Source organism: Schistocerca gregaria, unplaced genomic scaffold (assembly GCF_023897955.1).
Source record: "Schistocerca gregaria isolate iqSchGreg1 unplaced genomic scaffold, iqSchGreg1.2 ptg000714l, whole genome shotgun sequence".
NCBI lineage: Eukaryota > Metazoa > Arthropoda > Insecta > Orthoptera > Acrididae > Schistocerca > Schistocerca gregaria.
This window is the reverse complement of record NW_026062092.1, coordinates 1-25517: the sequence shown is the minus strand read 5'-3', so window position 1 is coordinate 25517 and position 25517 is coordinate 1. Positions and strand designations below refer to the sequence as shown.

General features: G+C 51.7%; 18 non-coding genes across 18 annotated transcripts; all 18 read right to left on the bottom strand.

The window, feature by feature from the left end:
- Window positions 1-315: 315 nt before the first annotated feature.
- On the bottom strand, window positions 316-434 carry LOC126320311 (5S ribosomal RNA). Its single transcript, XR_007558043.1, has one exon. It is a non-coding gene; the product is annotated as a 5S ribosomal RNA (ribosomal RNA).
- A 1289-nt stretch (window positions 435-1723) lies between these two features.
- Window positions 1724-1842, bottom strand: LOC126320310 (5S ribosomal RNA). Its single transcript, XR_007558042.1, has one exon. It is a non-coding gene; the product is annotated as a 5S ribosomal RNA (ribosomal RNA).
- Window positions 1843-3131: 1289 nt separating this feature from the next.
- LOC126320301 (5S ribosomal RNA) lies at window positions 3132-3250 on the bottom strand. The gene has a single exon (XR_007558033.1). It is a non-coding gene; the product is annotated as a 5S ribosomal RNA (ribosomal RNA).
- Window positions 3251-4539: 1289 nt separating this feature from the next.
- Window positions 4540-4658, bottom strand: LOC126320309 (5S ribosomal RNA). Its single transcript, XR_007558041.1, has one exon. It is a non-coding gene; the product is annotated as a 5S ribosomal RNA (ribosomal RNA).
- Window positions 4659-5943: 1285 nt separating this feature from the next.
- Window positions 5944-6062, bottom strand: LOC126320308 (5S ribosomal RNA). Its single transcript, XR_007558040.1, has one exon. It is a non-coding gene; the product is annotated as a 5S ribosomal RNA (ribosomal RNA).
- Window positions 6063-7351: 1289 nt separating this feature from the next.
- Window positions 7352-7470, bottom strand: LOC126320307 (5S ribosomal RNA). The gene has a single exon (XR_007558039.1). It is a non-coding gene; the product is annotated as a 5S ribosomal RNA (ribosomal RNA).
- Window positions 7471-8759: 1289 nt separating this feature from the next.
- On the bottom strand, window positions 8760-8878 carry LOC126320306 (5S ribosomal RNA). The gene has a single exon (XR_007558038.1). It is a non-coding gene; the product is annotated as a 5S ribosomal RNA (ribosomal RNA).
- Window positions 8879-10162: 1284 nt separating this feature from the next.
- LOC126320305 (5S ribosomal RNA) lies at window positions 10163-10281 on the bottom strand. The gene has a single exon (XR_007558037.1). It is a non-coding gene; the product is annotated as a 5S ribosomal RNA (ribosomal RNA).
- A 1284-nt stretch (window positions 10282-11565) lies between these two features.
- On the bottom strand, window positions 11566-11684 carry LOC126320300 (5S ribosomal RNA). The gene has a single exon (XR_007558032.1). It is a non-coding gene; the product is annotated as a 5S ribosomal RNA (ribosomal RNA).
- Window positions 11685-12973: 1289 nt separating this feature from the next.
- LOC126320299 (5S ribosomal RNA) lies at window positions 12974-13092 on the bottom strand. The gene has a single exon (XR_007558031.1). It is a non-coding gene; the product is annotated as a 5S ribosomal RNA (ribosomal RNA).
- A 1289-nt stretch (window positions 13093-14381) lies between these two features.
- LOC126320304 (5S ribosomal RNA) lies at window positions 14382-14500 on the bottom strand. The gene has a single exon (XR_007558036.1). It is a non-coding gene; the product is annotated as a 5S ribosomal RNA (ribosomal RNA).
- A 1285-nt stretch (window positions 14501-15785) lies between these two features.
- LOC126320303 (5S ribosomal RNA) lies at window positions 15786-15904 on the bottom strand. Its single transcript, XR_007558035.1, has one exon. It is a non-coding gene; the product is annotated as a 5S ribosomal RNA (ribosomal RNA).
- A 1289-nt stretch (window positions 15905-17193) lies between these two features.
- On the bottom strand, window positions 17194-17312 carry LOC126320302 (5S ribosomal RNA). The gene has a single exon (XR_007558034.1). It is a non-coding gene; the product is annotated as a 5S ribosomal RNA (ribosomal RNA).
- Window positions 17313-18601: 1289 nt separating this feature from the next.
- Window positions 18602-18720, bottom strand: LOC126320346 (5S ribosomal RNA). The gene has a single exon (XR_007558077.1). It is a non-coding gene; the product is annotated as a 5S ribosomal RNA (ribosomal RNA).
- A 1290-nt stretch (window positions 18721-20010) lies between these two features.
- Window positions 20011-20129, bottom strand: LOC126320335 (5S ribosomal RNA). Its single transcript, XR_007558066.1, has one exon. It is a non-coding gene; the product is annotated as a 5S ribosomal RNA (ribosomal RNA).
- A 1290-nt stretch (window positions 20130-21419) lies between these two features.
- On the bottom strand, window positions 21420-21538 carry LOC126320323 (5S ribosomal RNA). Its single transcript, XR_007558055.1, has one exon. It is a non-coding gene; the product is annotated as a 5S ribosomal RNA (ribosomal RNA).
- A 1289-nt stretch (window positions 21539-22827) lies between these two features.
- Window positions 22828-22946, bottom strand: LOC126320312 (5S ribosomal RNA). The gene has a single exon (XR_007558044.1). It is a non-coding gene; the product is annotated as a 5S ribosomal RNA (ribosomal RNA).
- A 1289-nt stretch (window positions 22947-24235) lies between these two features.
- Window positions 24236-24354, bottom strand: LOC126320297 (5S ribosomal RNA). Its single transcript, XR_007558029.1, has one exon. It is a non-coding gene; the product is annotated as a 5S ribosomal RNA (ribosomal RNA).
- Between the last annotated feature and the right edge of the window lie 1163 nt (window positions 24355-25517).

Genomic DNA, 25517 nt, shown 5'->3' with positions numbered 1-25517 from the left:
TTCGGTGGTCGGACGGGAACAGGTTTTTTTTTTAATGTAGTTAGTTTTTGGAATGTAGCGCTCCTACAAAACAGTAGGCTCTGACGCATTTCAAGAGCACATCTGTCGATTCGCAGTGTTTCGTTATTTTCAACGAGTTCCTAGCACTCTTCCTCCGCGCATTCTTGTACAAACTGAGTTCATTACTGTAATTTCGCATCTTACGTTTAATACAGTAGTTTAAAATGCTTGTGGAAGCATCTTTGTCGCACCTGAGAGTTTGTATGAAAAGAGGGCTGGCAGGTGTAGTGACATAAAATTTAAAAGAAGACAGGGAGCCAACAGCACCCGGTGTTCCCAGGCGGTCACCCATCCAAGTACTAACCGGGCCCGATGTTGCTTAACTTCGGTGATCGGACGAGAACCGGTGTATTCAACATGGTATGGCCGTTGGCGTCCTTATACTGTAGCCGCACGGCACAAGAAGGCTTCGCCTCTCCTCCCAATACACGCAATCGCCATTTTCGGTGGCACATTTGACGCAATGCACGTCCTTCCACCTCGAAGGCGACGCGCAGTGCGGCGCGCCGCCACGTGGGTCAGACGCACAACACAGCTGCTCGTTGCACCGCCTGTCATTCGTTTGGTTCGTGCGGCCTCCGACACTCGAGGGAGACGCACCTTGTTATTGTTGTCCGTCGCAGGGATTGCGCGCGGCCGGGCGGCGGGTGGACTGCGCGGGGTGTGGCAGTGTCCTGCTGGACCGAGAGAAGCGTTCTCACCTGCCTGACACGCGTCGCGCTTCTAGATATTTGCGTAATTCGCACGGTGCATAATCGGCTGTCACCTTCCGTCCCGACTTGTCCCGACTTTGCTCGACTGCCGCTCGCTGCCGCTCGGGTCGCGGTCCATATGACAGCACAAGCACGAGGAACATCTGCGAGATGGGCGCGGGCCGAACCGGCGTGTCCGAGGCGACGTGTGCGGCCGTTCGGAGCTACCAGAGCAGCTCTGTGCCGTGCCGCGCCGTGCCGTGGAAAGGTGCGAAAACATGCACACAAGACACAGGCTTTTCGACAAAGTATCCATCTCTTGTAGCGACGAAAGGTAAATTTTTGTTTACAAATTTGCCGTTGTGCACTGCTACAAAACAATATGCCCTGACGTACTTCACAACATTTCTGTCACTTCATACTGTTTTCTTATTTCCAGAGACTCTTTGGAAGTCTTCCTTGGCGCACTCTTTTCAAACTGAGTTCCTTAATATCGTACCTTACGATAGTTTAAAATCAGTATGGAAGCATCTTTGTCACATGAGAAAGGTAGCATGAAAAAACGGCTGGCAGGGGTAGCGACAAGAAAGCAAGAAATGAAGACAGCCAGAGTTCCCAGGCGGTCGCCGATCCGAATATAAACGTTGTTGCTTATCTTCGGTGGTCGGACGGGAACAGGTTTTTTTTTTAATGTAGTTAGTTTTTGGAATGTAGCGCTCCTACAAAACAGTAGGCTCTGACGCATTTCAAGAGCACATCTGTCGATTCGCAGTGTTTCGTTATTTTCAACGAGTTCCTAGCACTCTTCCTCCGCGCATTCTTGTACAAACTGAGTTCATTACTGTAATTTCGCATCTTACGTTTAATACAGTAGTTTAAAATGCTTGTGGAAGCATCTTTGTCGCACCTGAGAGTTTGTATGAAAAGAGGGCTGGCAGGTGTAGTGACATAAAATTTAAAAGAAGACAGGGAGCCAACAGCACCCGGTGTTCCCAGGCGGTCACCCATCCAAGTACTAACCGGGCCCGATGTTGCTTAACTTCGGTGATCGGACGAGAACCGGTGTATTCAACATGGTATGGCCGTTGGCGTCCTTATACTGTAGCCGCACGGCACAAGAAGGCTTCGCCTCTCCTCCCAATACACGCAATCGCCATTTTCGGTGGCACATTTGACGCAATGCACGTCCTTCCACCTCGAAGGCGACGCGCAGTGCGGCGCGCCGCCACGTGGGTCAGACGCACAACACAGCTGCTCGTTGCACCGCCTGTCATTCGTTTGGTTCGTGCGGCCTCCGACACTCGAGGGAGACGCACCTTGTTATTGTTGTCCGTCGCAGGGATTGCGCGCGGCCGGGCGGCGGGTGGACTGCGCGGGGTGTGGCAGTGTCCTGCTGGACCGAGAGAAGCGTTCTCACCTGCCTGACACGCGTCGCGCTTCTAGATATTTGCGTAATTCGCACGGTGCATAATCGGCTGTCACCTTCCGTCCCGACTTGTCCCGACTTTGCTCGACTGCCGCTCGCTGCCGCTCGGGTCGCGGTCCATATGACAGCACAAGCACGAGGAACATCTGCGAGATGGGCGCGGGCCGAACCGGCGTGTCCGAGGCGACGTGTGCGGCCGTTCGGAGCTACCAGAGCAGCTCTGTGCCGTGCCGCGCCGTGCCGTGGAAAGGTGCGAAAACATGCACACAAGACACAGGCTTTTCGACAAAGTATCCATCTCTTGTAGCGACGAAAGGTAAATTTTTGTTTACAAATTTGCCGTTGTGCACTGCTACAAAACAATATGCCCTGACGTACTTCACAACATTTCTGTCACTTCATACTGTTTTGTTATTTCCAGAGACTCTTTGGAAGTCTTCCTTGGCGCACTCTTTTCAAACTGAGTTCCTTAATATCGTACCTTACGATAGTTTAAAATCAGTATGGAAGCATCTTTGTCACATGAGAAAGGTAGCATGAAAAAACGGCTGGCAGGGGTAGCGACAAGAAAGCAAGAAATGAAGACAGCCAGAGTTCCCAGGCGGTCGCCGATCCGAATATAAACGTTGTTGCTTATCTTCGGTGGTCGGACGGGAACAGGTTTTTTTTTTAATGTAGTTAGTTTTTGGAATGTAGCGCTCCTACAAAACAGTAGGCTCTGACGCATTTCAAGAGCACATCTGTCGATTCGCAGTGTTTCGTTATTTTCAACGAGTTCCTAGCACTCTTCCTCCGCGCATTCTTGTACAAACTGAGTTCATTACTGTAATTTCGCATCTTACGTTTAATACAGTAGTTTAAAATGCTTGTGGAAGCATCTTTGTCGCACCTGAGAGTTTGTATGAAAAGAGGGCTGGCAGGTGTAGTGACATAAAATTTAAAAGAAGACAGGGAGCCAACAGCACCCGGTGTTCCCAGGCGGTCACCCATCCAAGTACTCACCGGGCCCGATGTTGCTTAACTTCGGTGATCGGACGAGAACCGGTGTATTCAACATGGTATGGCCGTTGGCGTCCTTATACTGTAGCCGCACGGCACAAGAAGGCTTCGCCTCTCCTCCCAATACACGCAATCGCCATTTTCGGTGGCACATTTGACGCAATGCACGTCCTTCCACCTCGAAGGCGACGCGCAGTGCGGCGCGCCGCCACGTGGGTCAGACGCACAACACAGATGCTCGTTGCACCGCCTGTCATTCGTTTGGTTCGTGCGGCCTCCGACACTCGAGGGAGACGCACCTTGTTATTGTTGTCCGTCGCAGGGATTGCGCGCGGCCGGGCGGCGGGTGGACTGCGCGGGGTGTGGCAGTGTCCTGCTGGACCGAGAGAAGCGTTCTCACCTGCCTGACACGCGTCGCGCTTCTAGATATTTGCGTAATTCGCACGGTGCATAATCGGCTGTCACCTTCCGTCCCGACTTGTCCCGACTTTGCTCGACTGCCGCTCGCTGCCGCTCGGGTCGCGGTCCATATGACAGCACAAGCACGAGGAACATCTGCGAGATGGGCGCGGGCCGAACCGGCGTGTCCGAGGCGACGTGTGCGGCCGTTCGGAGCTACCAGAGCAGCTCTGTGCCGTGCCGCGCCGTGCCGTGGAAAGGTGCGAAAACATGCACACAAGACACAGGCTTTTCGACAAAGTATCCATCTCTTGTAGCGACGAAAGGTAAATTTTTGTTTACAAATTTGCCGTTGTGCACTGCTACAAAACAATATGCCCTGACGTACTTCACAACATTTCTGTCACTTCATACTGTTTTCTTATTTCCAGAGACTCTTTGGAAGTCTTCCTTGGCGCACTCTTTTCAAACTGAGTTCCTTAATATCGTACCTTACGATAGTTTAAAATCAGTATGGAAGCATCTTTGTCACATGAGAAAGGTAGCATGAAAAAACGGCTGGCAGGGGTAGCGACAAGAAAGCAAGAAATGAAGACAGCCAGAGTTCCCAGGCGGTCGCCGATCCGAATATAAACGTTGTTGCTTATCTTCGGTGGTCGGACGGGAACAGGTTTTTTTTTTAATGTAGTTAGTTTTTGGAATGTAGCGCTCCTACAAAACAGTAGGCTCTGACGCATTTCAAGAGCACATCTGTCGATTCGCAGTGTTTCGTTATTTTCAACGAGTTCCTAGCACTCTTCCTCCGCGCATTCTTGTACAAACTGAGTTCATTACTGTAATTTCGCATCTTACGTTTAATACAGTAGTTTAAAATGCTTGTGGAAGCATCTTTGTCGCACCTGAGAGTTTGTATGAAAAGAGGGCTGGCAGGTGTAGTGACATAAAATTTAAAAGAAGACAGGGAGCCAACAGCACCCGGTGTTCCCAGGCGGTCACCCATCCAAGTACTAACCGGGCCCGATGTTGCTTAACTTCGGTGATCGGACGAGAACCGGTGTATTCAACATGGTATGGCCGTTGGCGTCCTTATACTGTAGCCGCACGGCACAAGAAGGCTTCGCCTCTCCTCCCAATACACGCAATCGCCATTTTCGGTGGCACATTTGACGCAATGCACGTCCTTCCACCTCGAAGGCGACGCGCAGTGCGGCGCGCCGCCACGTGGGTCAGACGCACAACACAGCTGCTCGTTGCACCGCCTGTCATTCGTTTGGTTCGTGCGGCCTCCGACACTCGAGGGAGACGCACCTTGTTATTGTTGTCCGTCGCAGGGATTGCGCGCGGCCGGGCGGCGGGTGGACTGCGCGGGGTGTGGCAGTGTCCTGCTGGACCGAGAGAAGCGTTCTCACCTGCCTGACACGCGTCGCGCTTCTAGATATTTGCGTAATTCGCACGGTGCATAATCGGCTGTCACCTTCCGTCCCGACTTGTCCCGACTTTGCTCGACTGCCGCTCGCTGCCGCTCGGGTCGCGGTCCATATGACAGCACAAGCACGAGGAACATCTGCGAGATGGGCGCGGGCCGAACCGGCGTGTCCGAGGCGACGTGTGCGGCCGTTCGGAGCTACCAGAGCAGCTCTGTGCCGCGCCGTGCCGTGGAAAGGTGCGAAAACATGCACACAAGACACAGGCTTTTCGACAAAGTATCCATCTCTTGTAGCGACGAAAGGTAAATTTTTGTTTACAAATTTGCCGTTGTGCACTGCTACAAAACAATATGCCCTGACGTACTTCACAACATTTCTGTCACTTCATACTGTTTTCTTATTTCCAGAGACTCTTTGGAAGTCTTCCTTGGCGCACTCTTTTCAAACTGAGTTCCTTAATATCGTACCTTACGATAGTTTAAAATCAGTATGGAAGCATCTTTGTCACATGAGAAAGGTAGCATGAAAAAACGGCTGGCAGGGGTAGCGACAAGAAAGCAAGAAATGAAGACAGCCAGAGTTCCCAGGCGGTCGCCGATCCGAATATAAACGTTGTTGCTTATCTTCGGTGGTCGGACGGGAACAGGTTTTTTTTTTTAATGTAGTTAATTTTTGGAATGTAGCGCTCCTACAAAACAGTAGGCTCTGACGCATTTCAAGAGCACATCTGTCGATTCGCAGTGTTTCGTTATTTTCAACGAGTTCCTAGCACTCTTCCTCCGCGCATTCTTGTACAAACTGAGTTCATTACTGTAATTTCGCATCTTACGTTTAATACAGTAGTTTAAAATGCTTGTGGAAGCATCTTTGTCGCACCTGAGAGTTTGTATGAAAAGAGGGCTGGCAGGTGTAGTGACATAAAATTTAAAAGAAGACAGGGAGCCAACAGCACCCGGTGTTCCCAGGCGGTCACCCATCCAAGTACTAACCGGGCCCGATGTTGCTTAACTTCGGTGATCGGACGAGAACCGGTGTATTCAACATGGTATGGCCGTTGGCGTCCTTATACTGTAGCCGCACGGCACAAGAAGGCTTCGCCTCTCCTCCCAATACACGCAATCGCCATTTTCGGTGGCACATTTGACGCAATGCACGTCCTTCCACCTCGAAGGCGACGCGCAGTGCGGCGCGCCGCCACGTGGGTCAGACGCACAACACAGCTGCTCGTTGCACCGCCTGTCATTCGTTTGGTTCGTGCGGCCTCCGACACTCGAGGGAGACGCACCTTGTTATTGTTGTCCGTCGCAGGGATTGCGCGCGGCCGGGCGGCGGGTGGACTGCGCGGGGTGTGGCAGTGTCCTGCTGGACCGAGAGAAGCGTTCTCACCTGCCTGACACGCGTCGCGCTTCTAGATATTTGCGTAATTCGCACGGTGCATAATCGGCTGTCACCTTCCGTCCCGACTTGTCCCGACTTTGCTCGACTGCCGCTCGCTGCCGCTCGGGTCGCGGTCCATATGACAGCACAAGCACGAGGAACATCTGCGAGATGGGCGCGGGCCGAACCGGCGTGTCCGAGGCGACGTGTGCGGCCGTTCGGAGCTACCAGAGCAGCTCTGTGCCGTGCCGCGCCGTGCCGTGGAAAGGTGCGAAAACATGCACACAAGACACAGGCTTTTCGACAAAGTATCCATCTCTTGTAGCGACGAAAGGTAAATTTTTGTTTACAAATTTGCCGTTGTGCACTGCTACAAAACAATATGCCCTGACGTACTTCACAACATTTCTGTCACTTCATACTGTTTTCTTATTTCCAGAGACTCTTTGGAAGTCTTCCTTGGCGCACTCTTTTCAAACTGAGTTCCTTAATATCGTACCTTACGATAGTTTAAAATCAGTATGGAAGCATCTTTGTCACATGAGAAAGGTAGCATGAAAAAACGGCTGGCAGGGGTAGCGACAAGAAAGCAAGAAATGAAGACAGCCAGAGTTCCCAGGCGGTCGCCGATCCGAATATAAACGTTGTTGCTTATCTTCGGTGGTCGGACGGGAACAGGTTTTTTTTTTAATGTAGTTAGTTTTTGGAATGTAGCGCTCCTACAAAACAGTAGGCTCTGACGCATTTCAAGAGCACATCTGTCGATTCGCAGTGTTTCGTTATTTTCAACGAGTTCCTAGCACTCTTCCTCCGCGCATTCTTGTACAAACTGAGTTCATTACTGTAATTTCGCATCTTACGTTTAATACAGTAGTTTAAAATGCTTGTGGAAGCATCTTTGTCGCACCTGAGAGTTTGTATGAAAAGAGGGCTGGCAGGTGTAGTGACATAAAATTTAAAAGAAGACAGGGAGCCAACAGCACCCGGTGTTCCCAGGCGGTCACCCATCCAAGTACTAACCGGGCCCGATGTTGCTTAACTTCGGTGATCGGACGAGAACCGGTGTATTCAACATGGTATGGCCGTTGGCGTCCTTATACTGTAGCCGCACGGCACAAGAAGGCTTCGCCTCTCCTCCCAATACACGCAATCGCCATTTTCGGTGGCACATTTGACGCAATGCACGTCCTTCCACCTCGAAGGCGACGCGCAGTGCGGCGCGCCGCCACGTGGGTCAGACGCACAACACAGCTGCTCGTTGCACCGCCTGTCATTCGTTTGGTTCGTGCGGCCTCCGACACTCGAGGGAGACGCACCTTGTTATTGTTGTCCGTCGCAGGGATTGCGCGCGGCCGGGCGGCGGGTGGACTGCGCGGGGTGTGGCAGTGTCCTGCTGGACCGAGAGAAGCGTTCTCACCTGCCTGACACGCGTCGCGCTTCTAGATATTTGCGTAATTCGCACGGTGCATAATCGGCTGTCACCTTCCGTCCCGACTTGTCCCGACTTTGCTCGACTGCCGCTCGCTGCCGCTCGGGTCGCGGTCCATATGACAGCACAAGCACGAGGAACATCTGCGAGATGGGCGCGGGCCGAACCGGCGTGTCCGAGGCGACGTGTGCGGCCGTTCGGAGCTACCAGAGCAGCTCTGTGCCGTGCCGCGCCGTGCCGTGGAAAGGTGCGAAAACATGCACACAAGACACAGGCTTTTCGACAAAGTATCCATCTCTTGTAGCGACGAAAGGTAAATTTTTGTTTACAAATTTGCCGTTGTGCACTGCTACAAAACAATATGCCCTGACGTACTTCACAACATTTCTGTCACTTCATACTGTTTTCTTATTTCCAGAGACTCTTTGGAAGTCTTCCTTGGCGCACTCTTTTCAAACTGAGTTCCTTAATATCGTACCTTACGATAGTTTAAAATCAGTATGGAAGCATCTTTGTCACATGAGAAAGGTAGCATGAAAAAACGGCTGGCAGGGGTAGCGACAAGAAAGCAAGAAATGAAGACAGCCAGAGTTCCCAGGCGGTCGCCGATCCGAATATAAACGTTGTTGCTTATCTTCGGTGGTCGGACGGGAACAGGTTTTTTTTTTAATGTAGTTAGTTTTTGGAATGTAGCGCTCCTACAAAACAGTAGGCTCTGACGCATTTCAAGAGCACATCTGTCGATTCGCAGTGTTTCGTTATTTTCAACGAGTTCCTAGCACTCTTCCTCCGCGCATTCTTGTACAAACTGAGTTCATTACTGTAATTTCGCATCTTACGTTTAATACAGTAGTTTAAAATGCTTGTGGAAGCATCTTTGTCGCACCTGAGAGTTTGTATGAAAAGAGGGCTGGCAGGTGTAGTGACATAAAATTTAAAAGAAGACAGGGAGCCAACAGCACCCGGTGTTCCCAGGCGGTCACCCATCCAAGTACTAACCGGGCCCGATGTTGCTTAACTTCGGTGATCGGACGAGAACCGGTGTATTCAACATGGTATGGCCGTTGGCGTCCTTATACTGTAGCCGCACGGCACAAGAAGGCTTCGCCTCTCCTCCCAATACACGCAATCGCCATTTTCGGTGGCACATTTGACGCAATGCACGTCCTTCCACCTCGAAGGCGACGCGCAGTGCGGCGCGCCGCCACGTGGGTCAGACGCACAACACAGCTGCTCGTTGCACCGCCTGTCATTCGTTTGGTTCGTGCGGCCTCCGACACTCGAGGGAGACGCACCTTGTTATTGTTGTCCGTCGCAGGGATTGCGCGCGGCCGGGCGGCGGGTGGACTGCGCGGGGTGTGGCAGTGTCCTGCTGGACCGAGAGAAGCGTTCTCACCTGCCTGACACGCGTCGCGCTTCTAGATATTTGCGTAATTCGCACGGTGCATAATCGGCTGTCACCTTCCGTCCCGACTTGTCCCGACTTTGCTCGACTGCCGCTCGCTGCCGCTCGGGTCGCGGTCCATATGACAGCACAAGCACGAGGAACATCTGCGAGATGGGCGCGGGCCGAACCGGCGTGTCCGAGGCGACGTGTGCGGCCGTTCGGAGCTACCAGAGCAGCTCTGTGCCGCGCCGTGCCGTGGAAAGGTGCGAAAACATGCACACAAGACACAGGCTTTTCGACAAAGTATCCATCTCTTGTAGCGACGAAAGGTAAATTTTTGTTTACAAATTTGCCGTTGTGCACTGCTACAAAACAATATGCCCTGACGTACTTCACAACATTTCTGTCACTTCATACTGTTTTCTTATTTCCAGAGACTCTTTGGAAGTCTTCCTTGGCGCACTCTTTTCAAACTGAGTTCCTTAATATCGTACCTTACGATAGTTTAAAATCAGTATGGAAGCATCTTTGTCACATGAGAAAGGTAGCATGAAAAAACGGCTGGCAGGGGTAGCGACAAGAAAGCAAGAAATGAAGACAGCCAGAGTTCCCAGGCGGTCGCCGATCCGAATATAAACGTTGTTGCTTATCTTCGGTGGTCGGACGGGAACAGGTTTTTTTTTTAATGTAGTTAGTTTTTGGAATGTAGCGCTCCTACAAAACAGTAGGCTCTGACGCATTTCAAGAGCACATCTGTCGATTCGCAGTGTTTCGTTATTTTCAACGAGTTCCTAGCACTCTTCCTCCGCGCATTCTTGTACAAACTGAGTTCATTACTGTAATTTCGCATCTTACGTTTAATACAGTAGTTTAAAATGCTTGTGGAAGCATCTTTGTCGCACCTGAGAGTTTGTATGAAAAGAGGGCTGGCAGGTGTAGTGACATAAAATTTAAAAGAAGACAGGGAGCCAACAGCACCCGGTGTTCCCAGGCGGTCACCCATCCAAGTACTAACCGGGCCCGATGTTGCTTAACTTCGGTGATCGGACGAGAACCGGTGTATTCAACATGGTATGGCCGTTGGCGTCCTTATACTGTAGCCGCACGGCACAAGAAGGCTTCGCCTCTCCTCCCAATACACGCAATCGCCATTTTCGGTGGCACATTTGACGCAATGCACGTCCTTCCACCTCGAAGGCGACGCGCAGTGCGGCGCGCCGCCACGTGGGTCAGACGCACAACACAGCTGCTCGTTGCACCGCCTGTCATTCGTTTGGTTCGTGCGGCCTCCGACACTCGAGGGAGACGCACCTTGTTATTGTTGTCCGTCGCAGGGATTGCGCGCGGCCGGGCGGCGGGTGGACTGCGCGGGGTGTGGCAGTGTCCTGCTGGACCGAGAGAAGCGTTCTCACCTGCCTGACACGCGTCGCGCTTCTAGATATTTGCGTAATTCGCACGGTGCATAATCGGCTGTCACCTTCCGTCCCGACTTGTCCCGACTTTGCTCGACTGCCGCTCGCTGCCGCTCGGGTCGCGGTCCATATGACAGCACAAGCACGAGGAACATCTGCGAGATGGGCGCGGGCCGAACCGGCGTGTCCGAGGCGACGTGTGCGGCCGTTCGGAGCTACCAGAGCAGCTCTGTGCCGCGCCGTGCCGTGGAAAGGTGCGAAAACATGCACACAAGACACAGGCTTTTCGACAAAGTATCCATCTCTTGTAGCGACGAAAGGTAAATTTTTGTTTACAAATTTGCCGTTGTGCACTGCTACAAAACAATATGCCCTGACGTACTTCACAACATTTCTGTCACTTCATACTGTTTTCTTATTTCCAGAGACTCTTTGGAAGTCTTCCTTGGCGCACTCTTTTCAAACTGAGTTCCTTAATATCGTACCTTACGATAGTTTAAAATCAGTATGGAAGCATCTTTGTCACATGAGAAAGGTAGCATGAAAAAACGGCTGGCAGGGGTAGCGACAAGAAAGCAAGAAATGAAGACAGCCAGAGTTCCCAGGCGGTCGCCGATCCGAATATAAACGTTGTTGCTTATCTTCGGTGGTCGGACGGGAACAGGTTTTTTTTTTAATGTAGTTAGTTTTTGGAATGTAGCGCTCCTACAAAACAGTAGGCTCTGACGCATTTCAAGAGCACATCTGTCGATTCGCAGTGTTTCGTTATTTTCAACGAGTTCCTAGCACTCTTCCTCCGCGCATTCTTGTACAAACTGAGTTCATTACTGTAATTTCGCATCTTACGTTTAATACAGTAGTTTAAAATGCTTGTGGAAGCATCTTTGTCGCACCTGAGAGTTTGTATGAAAAGAGGGCTGGCAGGTGTAGTGACATAAAATTTAAAAGAAGACAGGGAGCCAACAGCACCCGGTGTTCCCAGGCGGTCACCCATCCAAGTACTCACCGGGCCCGATGTTGCTTAACTTCGGTGATCGGACGAGAACCGGTGTATTCAACATGGTATGGCCGTTGGCGTCCTTATACTGTAGCCGCACGGCACAAGAAGGCTTCGCCTCTCCTCCCAATACACGCAATCGCCATTTTCGGTGGCACATTTGACGCAATGCACGTCCTTCCACCTCGAAGGCGACGCGCAGTGCGGCGCGCCGCCACGTGGGTCAGACGCACAACACAGATGCTCGTTGCACCGCCTGTCATTCGTTTGGTTCGTGCGGCCTCCGACACTCGAGGGAGACGCACCTTGTTATTGTTGTCCGTCGCAGGGATTGCGCGCGGCCGGGCGGCGGGTGGACTGCGCGGGGTGTGGCAGTGTCCTGCTGGACCGAGAGAAGCGTTCTCACCTGCCTGACACGCGTCGCGCTTCTAGATATTTGCGTAATTCGCACGGTGCATAATCGGCTGTCACCTTCCGTCCCGACTTGTCCCGACTTTGCTCGACTGCCGCTCGCTGCCGCTCGGGTCGCGGTCCATATGACAGCACAAGCACGAGGAACATCTGCGAGATGGGCGCGGGCCGAACCGGCGTGTCCGAGGCGACGTGTGCGGCCGTTCGGAGCTACCAGAGCAGCTCTGTGCCGTGCCGCGCCGTGCCGTGGAAAGGTGCGAAAACATGCACACAAGACACAGGCTTTTCGACAAAGTATCCATCTCTTGTAGCGACGAAAGGTAAATTTTTGTTTACAAATTTGCCGTTGTGCACTGCTACAAAACAATATGCCCTGACGTACTTCACAACATTTCTGTCACTTCATACTGTTTTCTTATTTCCAGAGACTCTTTGGAAGTCTTCCTTGGCGCACTCTTTTCAAACTGAGTTCCTTAATATCGTACCTTACGATAGTTTAAAATCAGTATGGAAGCATCTTTGTCACATGAGAAAGGTAGCATGAAAAAACGGCTGGCAGGGGTAGCGACAAGAAAGCAAGAAATGAAGACAGCCAGAGTTCCCAGGCGGTCGCCGATCCGAATATAAACGTTGTTGCTTATCTTCGGTGGTCGGACGGGAACAGGTTTTTTTTTTAATGTAGTTAGTTTTTGGAATGTAGCGCTCCTACAAAACAGTAGGCTCTGACGCATTTCAAGAGCACATCTGTCGATTCGCAGTGTTTCGTTATTTTCAACGAGTTCCTAGCACTCTTCCTCCGCGCATTCTTGTACAAACTGAGTTCATTACTGTAATTTCGCATCTTACGTTTAATACAGTAGTTTAAAATGCTTGTGGAAGCATCTTTGTCGCACCTGAGAGTTTGTATGAAAAGAGGGCTGGCAGGTGTAGTGACATAAAATTTAAAAGAAGACAGGGAGCCAACAGCACCCGGTGTTCCCAGGCGGTCACCCATCCAAGTACTCACCGGGCCCGATGTTGCTTAACTTCGGTGATCGGACGAGAACCGGTGTATTCAACATGGTATGGCCGTTGGCGTCCTTATACTGTAGCCGCACGGCACAAGAAGGCTTCGCCTCTCCTCCCAATACACGCAATCGCCATTTTCGGTGGCACATTTGACGCAATGCACGTCCTTCCACCTCGAAGGCGACGCGCAGTGCGGCGCGCCGCCACGTGGGTCAGACGCACAACACAGATGCTCGTTGCACCGCCTGTCATTCGTTTGGTTCGTGCGGCCTCCGACACTCGAGGGAGACGCACCTTGTTATTGTTGTCCGTCGCAGGGATTGCGCGCGGCCGGGCGGCGGGTGGACTGCGCGGGGTGTGGCAGTGTCCTGCTGGACCGAGAGAAGCGTTCTCACCTGCCTGACACGCGTCGCGCTTCTAGATATTTGCGTAATTCGCACGGTGCATAATCGGCTGTCACCTTCCGTCCCGACTTGTCCCGACTTTGCTCGACTGCCGCTCGCTGCCGCTCGGGTCGCGGTCCATATGACAGCACAAGCACGAGGAACATCTGCGAGATGGGCGCGGGCCGAACCGGCGTGTCCGAGGCGACGTGTGCGGCCGTTCGGAGCTACCAGAGCAGCTCTGTGCCGTGCCGCGCCGTGCCGTGGAAAGGTGCGAAAACATGCACACAAGACACAGGCTTTTCGACAAAGTATCCATCTCTTGTAGCGACGAAAGGTAAATTTTTGTTTACAAATTTGCCGTTGTGCACTGCTACAAAACAATATGCCCTGACGTACTTCACAACATTTCTGTCACTTCATACTGTTTTCTTATTTCCAGAGACTCTTTGGAAGTCTTCCTTGGCGCACTCTTTTCAAACTGAGTTCCTTAATATCGTACCTTACGATAGTTTAAAATCAGTATGGAAGCATCTTTGTCACATGAGAAAGGTAGCATGAAAAAACGGCTGGCAGGGGTAGCGACAAGAAAGCAAGAAATGAAGACAGCCAGAGTTCCCAGGCGGTCGCCGATCCGAATATAAACGTTGTTGCTTATCTTCGGTGGTCGGACGGGAACAGGTTTTTTTTTTAATGTAGTTAGTTTTTGGAATGTAGCGCTCCTACAAAACAGTAGGCTCTGACGCATTTCAAGAGCACATCTGTCGATTCGCAGTGTTTCGTTATTTTCAACGAGTTCCTAGCACTCTTCCTCCGCGCATTCTTGTACAAACTGAGTTCATTACTGTAATTTCGCATCTTACGTTTAATACAGTAGTTTAAAATGCTTGTGGAAGCATCTTTGTCGCACCTGAGAGTTTGTATGAAAAGAGGGCTGGCAGGTGTAGTGACATAAAATTTAAAAGAAGACAGGGAGCCAACAGCACCCGGTGTTCCCAGGCGGTCACCCATCCAAGTACTAACCGGGCCCGATGTTGCTTAACTTCGGTGATCGGACGAGAACCGGTGTATTCAACATGGTATGGCCGTTGGCGTCCTTATACTGTAGCCGCACGGCACAAGAAGGCTTCGCCTCTCCTCCCAATACACGCAATCGCCATTTTCGGTGGCACATTTGACGCAATGCACGTCCTTCCACCTCGAAGGCGACGCGCAGTGCGGCGCGCCGCCACGTGGGTCAGACGCACAACACAGCTGCTCGTTGCACCGCCTGTCATTCGTTTGGTTCGTGCGGCCTCCGACACTCGAGGGAGACGCACCTTGTTATTGTTGTCCGTCGCAGGGATTGCGCGCGGCCGGGCGGCGGGTGGACTGCGCGGGGTGTGGCAGTGTCCTGCTGGACCGAGAGAAGCGTTCTCACCTGCCTGACACGCGTCGCGCTTCTAGATATTTGCGTAATTCGCACGGTGCATAATCGGCTGTCACCTTCCGTCCCGACTTGTCCCGACTTTGCTCGACTGCCGCTCGCTGCCGCTCGGGTCGCGGTCCATATGACAGCACAAGCACGAGGAACATCTGCGAGATGGGCGCGGGCCGAACCGGCGTGTCCGAGGCGACGTGTGCGGCCGTTCGGAGCTACCAGAGCAGCTCTGTGCCGCGCCGTGCCGTGGAAAGGTGCGAAAACATGCACACAAGACACAGGCTTTTCGACAAAGTATCCATCTCTTGTAGCGACGAAAGGTAAATTTTTGTTTACAAATTTGCCGTTGTGCACTGCTACAAAACAATATGCCCTGACGTACTTCACAACATTTCTGTCACTTCATACTGTTTTCTTATTTCCAGAGACTCTTTGGAAGTCTTCCTTGGCGCACTCTTTTCAAACTGAGTTCCTTAATATCGTACCTTACGATAGTTTAAAATCAGTATGGAAGCATCTTTGTCACATGAGAAAGGTAGCATGAAAAAACGGCTGGCAGGGGTAGCGACAAGAAAGCAAGAAATGAAGACAGCCAGAGTTCCCAGGCGGTCGCCGATCCGAATATAAACGTTGTTGCTTATCTTCGGTGGTCGGACGGGAACAGGTTTTTTTTTTTAATGTAGTTAATTTTTGGAATGTAGCGCTCCTACAAAACAGTAGGCTCTGACGCATTTCAAGAGCACATCTGTCGATTCGCAGTGTTTCGTTATTTTCAACGAGTTCCTAGCACTCTTCCTCCGCGCATTCTTGTACAAACTGAGTTCATTACTGTAATTTCGCATCTTACGTTTAATACAGTAGTTTAAAATGCTTGTGGAAGCATCTTTGTCGCACCTGAGAGTTTGTATGAAAAGAGGGCTGGCAGGTGTAGTGACATAAAATTTAAAAGAAGACAGGGAGCCAACAGCACCCGGTGTTCCCAGGCGGTCACCCATCCAAGTACTAACCGGGCCCGATGTTGCTTAACTTCGGTGATCGGACGAGAACCGGTGTATTCAACATGGTATGGCCGTTGGCGTCCTTATACTGTAGCCGCACGGCACAAGAAGGCTTCGCCTCTCCTCCCAATACACGCAATCGCCATTTTCGGTGGCACATTTGACGCAATGCACGTCCTTCCACCTCGAAGGCGACGCGCAGTGCGGCGCGCCGCCACGTGGGTCAGACGCACAACACAGCTGCTCGTTGCACCGCCTGTCATTCGTTTGGTTCGTGCGGCCTCCGACACTCGAGGGAGACGCACCTTGTTATTGTTGTCCGTCGCAGGGATTGCGCGCGGCCGGGCGGCGGGTGGACTGCGCGGGGTGTGGCAGTGTCCTGCTGGACCGAGAGAAGCGTTCTCACCTGCCTGACACGCGTCGCGCTTCTAGATATTTGCGTAATTCGCACGGTGCATAATCGGCTGTCACCTTCCGTCCCGACTTGTCCCGACTTTGCTCGACTGCCGCTCGCTGCCGCTCGGGTCGCGGTCCATATGACAGCACAAGCACGAGGAACATCTGCGAGATGGGCGCGGGCCGAACCGGCGTGTCCGAGGCGACGTGTGCGGCCGTTCGGAGCTACCAGAGCAGCTCTGTGCCGTGCCGCGCCGTGCCGTGGAAAGGTGCGAAAACATGCACACAAGACACAGGCTTTTCGACAAAGTATCCATCTCTTGTAGCGACGAAAGGTAAATTTTTGTTTACAAATTTGCCGTTGTGCACTGCTACAAAACAATATGCCCTGACGTACTTCACAACATTTCTGTCACTTCATACTGTTTTCTTATTTCCAGAGACTCTTTGGAAGTCTTCCTTGGCGCACTCTTTTCAAACTGAGTTCCTTAATATCGTACCTTACGATAGTTTAAAATCAGTATGGAAGCATCTTTGTCACATGAGAAAGGTAGCATGAAAAAACGGCTGGCAGGGGTAGCGACAAGAAAGCAAGAAATGAAGACAGCCAGAGTTCCCAGGCGGTCGCCGATCCGAATATAAACGTTGTTGCTTATCTTCGGTGGTCGGACGGGAACAGGTTTTTTTTTTAATGTAGTTAGTTTTTGGAATGTAGCGCTCCTACAAAACAGTAGGCTCTGACGCATTTCAAGAGCACATCTGTCGATTCGCAGTGTTTCGTTATTTTCAACGAGTTCCTAGCACTCTTCCTCCGCGCATTCTTGTACAAACTGAGTTCATTACTGTAATTTCGCATCTTACGTTTAATACAGTAGTTTAAAATGCTTGTGGAAGCATCTTTGTCGCACCTGAGAGTTTGTATGAAAAGAGGGCTGGCAGGTGTAGTGACATAAAATTTAAAAGAAGACAGGGAGCCAACAGCACCCGGTGTTCCCAGGCGGTCACCCATCCAAGTACTAACCGGGCCCGATGTTGCTTAACTTCGGTGATCGGACGAGAACCGGTGTATTCAACATGGTATGGCCGTTGGCGTCCTTATACTGTAGCCGCACGGCACAAGAAGGCTTCGCCTCTCCTCCCAATACACGCAATCGCCATTTTCGGTGGCACATTTGACGCAATGCACGTCCTTCCACCTCGAAGGCGACGCGCAGTGCGGCGCGCCGCCACGTGGGTCAGACGCACAACACAGCTGCTCGTTGCACCGCCTGTCATTCGTTTGGTTCGTGCGGCCTCCGACACTCGAGGGAGACGCACCTTGTTATTGTTGTCCGTCGCAGGGATTGCGCGCGGCCGGGCGGCGGGTGGACTGCGCGGGGTGTGGCAGTGTCCTGCTGGACCGAGAGAAGCGTTCTCACCTGCCTGACACGCGTCGCGCTTCTAGATATTTGCGTAATTCGCACGGTGCATAATCGGCTGTCACCTTCCGTCCCGACTTGTCCCGACTTTGCTCGACTGCCGCTCGCTGCCGCTCGGGTCGCGGTCCATATGACAGCACAAGCACGAGGAACATCTGCGAGATGGGCGCGGGCCGAACCGGCGTGTCCGAGGCGACGTGTGCGGCCGTTCGGAGCTACCAGAGCAGCTCTGTGCCGTGCCGCGCCGTGCCGTGGAAAGGTGCGAAAACATGCACACAAGACACAGGCTTTTCGACAAAGTATCCATCTCTTGTAGCGACGAAAGGTAAATTTTTGTTTACAAATTTGCCGTTGTGCACTGCTACAAAACAATATGCCCTGACGTACTTCACAACATTTCTGTCACTTCATACTGTTTTCTTATTTCCAGAGACTCTTTGGAAGTCTTCCTTGGCGCACTCTTTTCAAACTGAGTTCCTTAATATCGTACCTTACGATAGTTTAAAATCAGTATGGAAGCATCTTTGTCACATGAGAAAGGTAGCATGAAAAAACGGCTGGCAGGGGTAGCGACAAGAAAGCAAGAAATGAAGACAGCCAGAGTTCCCAGGCGGTCGCCGATCCGAATATAAACGTTGTTGCTTATCTTCGGTGGTCGGACGGGAACAGGTTTTTTTTTTAATGTAGTTAGTTTTTGGAATGTAGCGCTCCTACAAAACAGTAGGCTCTGACGCATTTCAAGAGCACATCTGTCGATTCGCAGTGTTTCGTTATTTTCAACGAGTTCCTAGCACTCTTCCTCCGCGCATTCTTGTACAAACTGAGTTCATTACTGTAATTTCGCATCTTACGTTTAATACAGTAGTTTAAAATGCTTGTGGAAGCATCTTTGTCGCACCTGAGAGTTTGTATGAAAAGAGGGCTGGCAGGTGTAGTGACATAAAATTTAAAAGAAGACAGGGAGCCAACAGCACCCGGTGTTCCCAGGCGGTCACCCATCCAAGTACTAACCGGGCCCGATGTTGCTTAACTTCGGTGATCGGACGAGAACCGGTGTATTCAACATGGTATGGCCGTTGGCGTCCTTATACTGTAGCCGCACGGCACAAGAAGGCTTCGCCTCTCCTCCCAATACACGCAATCGCCATTTTCGGTGGCACATTTGACGCAATGCACGTCCTTCCACCTCGAAGGCGACGCGCAGTGCGGCGCGCCGCCACGTGGGTCAGACGCACAACACAGCTGCTCGTTGCACCGCCTGTCATTCGTTTGGTTCGTGCGGCCTCCGACACTCGAGGGAGACGCACCTTGTTATTGTTGTCCGTCGCAGGGATTGCGCGCGGCCGGGCGGCGGGTGGACTGCGCGGGGTGTGGCAGTGTCCTGCTGGACCGAGAGAAGCGTTCTCACCTGCCTGACACGCGTCGCGCTTCTAGATATTTGCGTAATTCGCACGGTGCATAATCGGCTGTCACCTTCCGTCCCGACTTGTCCCGACTTTGCTCGACTGCCGCTCGCTGCCGCTCGGGTCGCGGTCCATATGACAGCACAAGCACGAGGAACATCTGCGAGATGGGCGCGGGCCGAACCGGCGTGTCCGAGGCGACGTGTGCGGCCGTTCGGAGCTACCAGAGCAGCTCTGTGCCGTGCCGCGCCGTGCCGTGGAAAGGTGCGAAAACATGCACACAAGACACAGGCTTTTCGACAAAGTATCCATCTCTTGTAGCGACGAAAGGTAAATTTTTGTTTACAAATTTGCCGTTGTGCACTGCTACAAAACAATATGCCCTGACGTACTTCACAACATTTCTGTCACTTCATACTGTTTTCTTATTTCCAGAGACTCTTTGGAAGTCTTCCTTGGCGCACTCTTTTCAAACTGAGTTCCTTAATATCGTACCTTACGATAGTTTAAAATCAGTATGGAAGCATCTTTGTCACATGAGAAAGGTAGCATGAAAAAACGGCTGGCAGGGGTAGCGACAAGAAAGCAAGAAATGAAGACAGCCAGAGTTCCCAGGCGGTCGCCGATCCGAATATAAACGTTGTTGCTTATCTTCGGTGGTCGGACGGGAACAGGTTTTTTTTTTTAATGTAGTTAGTTTTTGGAATGTAGCGCTCCTACAAAACAGTAGGCTCTGACGCATTTCAAGAGCACATCTGTCGATTCGCAGTGTTTCGTTATTTTCAACGAGTTCCTAGCACTCTTCCTCCGCGCATTCTTGTACAAACTGAGTTCATTACTGTAATTTCGCATCTTACGTTTAATACAGTAGTTTAAAATGCTTGTGGAAGCATCTTTGTCGCACCTGAGAGTTTGTATGAAAAGAGGGCTGGCAGGTGTAGTGACATAAAATTTAAAAGAAGACAGGGAGCCAACAGCACCCGGTGTTCCCAGGCGGTCACCCATCCAAGTACTAACCGGGCCCGATGTTGCTTAACTTCGGTGATCGGACGAGAACCGGTGTATTCAACATGGTATGGCCGTTGGCGTCCTTATACTGTAGCCGCACGGCACAAGAAGGCTTCGCCTCTCCTCCCAATACACGCAATCGCCATTTTCGGTGGCACATTTGACGCAATGCACGTCCTTCCACCTCGAAGGCGACGCGCAGTGCGGCGCGCCGCCACGTGGGTCAGACGCACAACACAGCTGCTCGTTGCACCGCCTGTCATTCGTTTGGTTCGTGCGGCCTCCGACACTCGAGGGAGACGCACCTTGTTATTGTTGTCCGTCGCAGGGATTGCGCGCGGCCGGGCGGCGGGTGGACTGCGCGGGGTGTGGCAGTGTCCTGCTGGACCGAGAGAAGCGTTCTCACCTGCCTGACACGCGTCGCGCTTCTAGATATTTGCGTAATTCGCACGGTGCATAATCGGCTGTCACCTTCCGTCCCGACTTGTCCCGACTTTGCTCGACTGCCGCTCGCTGCCGCTCGGGTCGCGGTCCATATGACAGCACAAGCACGAGGAACATCTGCGAGATGGGCGCGGGCCGAACCGGCGTGTCCGAGGCGACGTGTGCGGCCGTTCGGAGCTACCAGAGCAGCTCTGTGCCGTGCCGCGCCGTGCCGTGGAAAGGTGCGAAAACATGCACACAAGACACAGGCTTTTCGACAAAGTATCCATCTCTTGTAGCGACGAAAGGTAAATTTTTGTTTACAAATTTGCCGTTGTGCACTGCTACAAAACAATATGCCCTGACGTACTTCACAACATTTCTGTCACTTCATACTGTTTTCTTATTTCCAGAGACTCTTTGGAAGTCTTCCTTGGCGCACTCTTTTCAAACTGAGTTCCTTAATATCGTACCTTACGATAGTTTAAAATCAGTATGGAAGCATCTTTGTCACATGAGAAAGGTAGCATGAAAAAACGGCTGGCAGGGGTAGCGACAAGAAAGCAAGAAATGAAGACAGCCAGAGTTCCCAGGCGGTCGCCGATCCGAATATAAACGTTGTTGCTTATCTTCGGTGGTCGGACGGGAACAGGTTTTTTTTTTTAATGTAGTTAGTTTTTGGAATGTAGCGCTCCTACAAAACAGTAGGCTCTGACGCATTTCAAGAGCACATCTGTCGATTCGCAGTGTTTCGTTATTTTCAACGAGTTCCTAGCCCTCTTCCTCCGCGCATTCTTGTACAAACTGAGTTCATTACTGTAATTTCGCATCTTACGTTTAATACAGTAGTTTAAAATGCTTGTGGAAGCATCTTTGTCGCACCTGAGAGTTTGTATGAAAAGAGGGCTGGCAGGTGTAGTGACATAAAATTTAAAAGAAGACAGGGAGCCAACAGCACCCGGTGTTCCCAGGCGGTCACCCATCCAAGTACTAACCGGGCCCGATGTTGCTTAACTTCGGTGATCGGACGAGAACCGGTGTATTCAACATGGTATGGCCGTTGGCGTCCTTATACTGTAGCCGCACGGCACAAGAAGGCTTCGCCTCTCCTCCCAATACACGCAATCGCCATTTTCGGTGGCACATTTGACGCAATGCACGTCCTTCCACCTCGAAGGCGACGCGCAGTGCGGCGCGCCGCCACGTGGGTCAGACGCACAACACAGCTGCTCGTTGCACCGCCTGTCATTCGTTTGGTTCGTGCGGCCTCCGACACTCGAGGGAGACGCACCTTGTTATTGTTGTCCGTCGCAGGGATTGCGCGCGGCCGGGCGGCGGGTGGACTGCGCGGGGTGTGGCAGTGTCCTGCTGGACCGAGAGAAGCGTTCTCACCTGCCTGACACGCGTCGCGCTTCTAGATATTTGCGTAATTCGCACGGTGCATAATCGGCTGTCACCTTCCGTCCCGACTTGTCCCGACTTTGCTCGACTGCCGCTCGCTGCCGCTCGGGTCGCGGTCCATATGACAGCACAAGCACGAGGAACATCTGCGAGATGGGCGCGGGCCGAACCGGCGTGTCCGAGGCGACGTGTGCGGCCGTTCGGAGCTACCAGAGCAGCTCTGTGCCGTGCCGCGCCGTGCCGTGGAAAGGTGCGAAAACATGCACACAAGACACAGGCTTTTCGACAAAGTATCCATCTCTTGTAGCGACGAAAGGTAAATTTTTGTTTACAAATTTGCCGTTGTGCACTGCTACAAAACAATATGCCCTGACGTACTTCACAACATTTCTGTCACTTCATACTGTTTTCTTATTTCCAGAGACTCTTTGGAAGTCTTCCTTGGCGCACTCTTTTCAAACTGAGTTCCTTAATATCGTACCTTACGATAGTTTAAAATCAGTATGGAAGCATCTTTGTCACATGAGAAAGGTAGCATGAAAAAACGGCTGGCAGGGGTAGCGACAAGAAAGCAAGAAATGAAGACAGCCAGAGTTCCCAGGCGGTCGCCGATCCGAATATAAACGTTGTTGCTTATCTTCGGTGGTCGGACGGGAACAGGTTTTTTTTTTAATGTAGTTAGTTTTTGGAATGTAGCGCTCCTACAAAACAGTAGGCTCTGACGCATTTCAAGAGCACATCTGTCGATTCGCAGTGTTTCGTTATTTTCAACGAGTTCCTAGCACTCTTCCTCCGCGCATTCTTGTACAAACTGAGTTCATTACTGTAATTTCGCATCTTACGTTTAATACAGTAGTTTAAAATGCTTGTGGAAGCATCTTTGTCGCACCTGAGAGTTTGTATGAAAAGAGGGCTGGCAGGTGTAGTGACATAAAATTTAAAAGAAGACAGGGAGCCAACAGCACCCGGTGTTCCCAGGCGGTCACCCATCCAAGTACTAACCGGGCCCGATGTTGCTTAACTTCGGTGATCGGACGAGAACCGGTGTATTCAACATGGTATGGCCGTTGGCGTCCTTATACTGTAGCCGCACGGCACAAGAAGGCTTCGCCTCTCCTCCCAATACACGCAATCGCCATTTTCGGTGGCACATTTGACGCAATGCACGTCCTTCCACCTCGAAGGCGACGCGCAGTGCGGCGCGCCGCCACGTGGGTCAGACGCACAACACAGCTGCTCGTTGCACCGCCTGTCATTCGTTTGGTTCGTGCGGCCTCCGACACTCGAGGGAGACGCACCTTGTTATTGTTGTCCGTCGCAGGGATTGCGCGCGGCCGGGCGGCGGGTGGACTGCGCGGGGTGTGGCAGTGTCCTGCTGGACCGAGAGAAGCGTTCTCACCTGCCTGACACGCGTCGCGCTTCTAGATATTTGCGTAATTCGCACGGTGCATAATCGGCTGTCACCTTCCGTCCCGACTTGTCCCGACTTTGCTCGACTGCCGCTCGCTGCCGCTCGGGTCGCGGTCCATATGACAGCACAAGCACGAGGAACATCTGCGAGATGGGCGCGGGCCGAACCGGCGTGTCCGAGGCGACGTGTGCGGCCGTTCGGAGCTACCAGAGCAGCTCTGTGCCGTGCCGCGCCGTGCCGTGGAAAGGTGCGAAAACATGCACACAAGACACAGGCTTTTCGACAAAGTATCCATCTCTTGTAGCGACGAAAGGTAAATTTTTGTTTACAAATTTGCCGTTGTGCACTGCTACAAAACAATATGCCCTGACGTACTTCACAACATTTCTGTCACTTCATACTGTTTTCTTATTTCCAGAGACTCTTTGGAAGTCTTCCTTGGCGCACTCTTTTCAAACTGAGTTCCTTAATATCGTACCTTACGATAGTTTAAAATCAGTATGGAAGCATCTTTGTCACATGAGAAAGGTAGCATGAAAAAACGGCTGGCAGGGGTAGCGACAAGAAAGCAAGAAATGAAGACAGCCAGAGTTCCCAGGCGGTCGCCGATCCGAATATAAACGTTGTTGCTTATCTTCGGTGGTCGGACGGGAACAGGTTTTTTTTTTAATGTAGTTAGTTTTTGGAATGTAGCGCTCCTACAAAACAGTAGGCTCTGACGCATTTCAAGAGCACATCTGTCGATTCGCAGTGTTTCGTTATTTTCAACGAGTTCCTAGCACTCTTCCTCCGCGCATTCTTGTACAAACTGAGTTCATTACTGTAATTTCGCATCTTACGTTTAATACAGTAGTTTAAAATGCTTGTGGAAGCATCTTTGTCGCACCTGAGAGTTTGTATGAAAAGAGGGCTGGCAGGTGTAGTGACATAAAATTTAAAAGAAGACAGGGAGCCAACAGCACCCGGTGTTCCCAGGCGGTCACCCATCCAAGTACTAACCGGGCCCGATGTTGCTTAACTTCGGTGATCGGACGAGAACCGGTGTATTCAACATGGTATGGCCGTTGGCGTCCTTATACTGTAGCCGCACGGCACAAGAAGGCTTCGCCTCTCCTCCCAATACACGCAATCGCCATTTTCGGTGGCACATTTGACGCAATGCACGTCCTTCCACCTCGAAGGCGACGCGCAGTGCGGCGCGCCGCCACGTGGGTCAGACGCACAACACAGCTGCTCGTTGCACCGCCTGTCATTCGTTTGGTTCGTGCGGCCTCCGACACTCGAGGGAGACGCACCTTGTTATTGTTGTCCGTCGCAGGGATTGCGCGCGGCCGGGCGGCGGGTGGACTGCGCGGGGTGTGGCAGTGTCCTGCTGGACCGAGAGAAGCGTTCTCACCTGCCTGACACGCGTCGCGCTTCTAGATATTTGCGTAATTCGCACGGTGCATAATCGGCTGTCACCTTCCGTCCCGACTTGTCCCGACTTTGCTCGACTGCCGCTCGCTGCCGCTCGGGTCGCGGTCCATATGACAGCACAAGCACGAGGAACATCTGCGAGATGGGCGCGGGCCGAACCGGCGTGTCCGAGGCGACGTGTGCGGCCGTTCGGAGCTACCAGAGCAGCTCTGTGCCGTGCCGCGCCGTGCCGTGGAAAGGTGCGAAAACATGCACACAAGACACAGGCTTTTCGACAAAGTATCCATCTCTTGTAGCGACGAAAGGTAAATTTTTGTTTACAAATTTGCCGTTGTGCACTGCTACAAAACAATATGCCCTGACGTACTTCACAACATTTCTGTCACTTCATACTGTTTTCTTATTTCCAGAGACTCTTTGGAAGTCTTCCTTGGCGCACTCTTTTCAAACTGAGTTCCTTAATATCGTACCTTACGATAGTTTAAAATCAGTATGGAAGCATCTTTGTCACATGAGAAAGGTAGCATGAAAAAACGGCTGGCAGGGGTAGCGACAAGAAAGCAAGAAATGAAGACAGCCAGAGTTCCCAGGCGGTCGCCGATCCGAATATAAACGTTGTTGCTTATCTTCGGTGGTCGGACGGGAACAGGTTTTTTTTTTAATGTAGTTAGTTTTTGGAATGTAGCGCTCCTACAAAACAGTAGGCTCTGACGCATTTCAAGAGCACATCTGTCGATTCGCAGTGTTTCGTTATTTTCAACGAGTTCCTAGCACTCTTCCTCCGCGCATTCTTGTACAAACTGAGTTCATTACTGT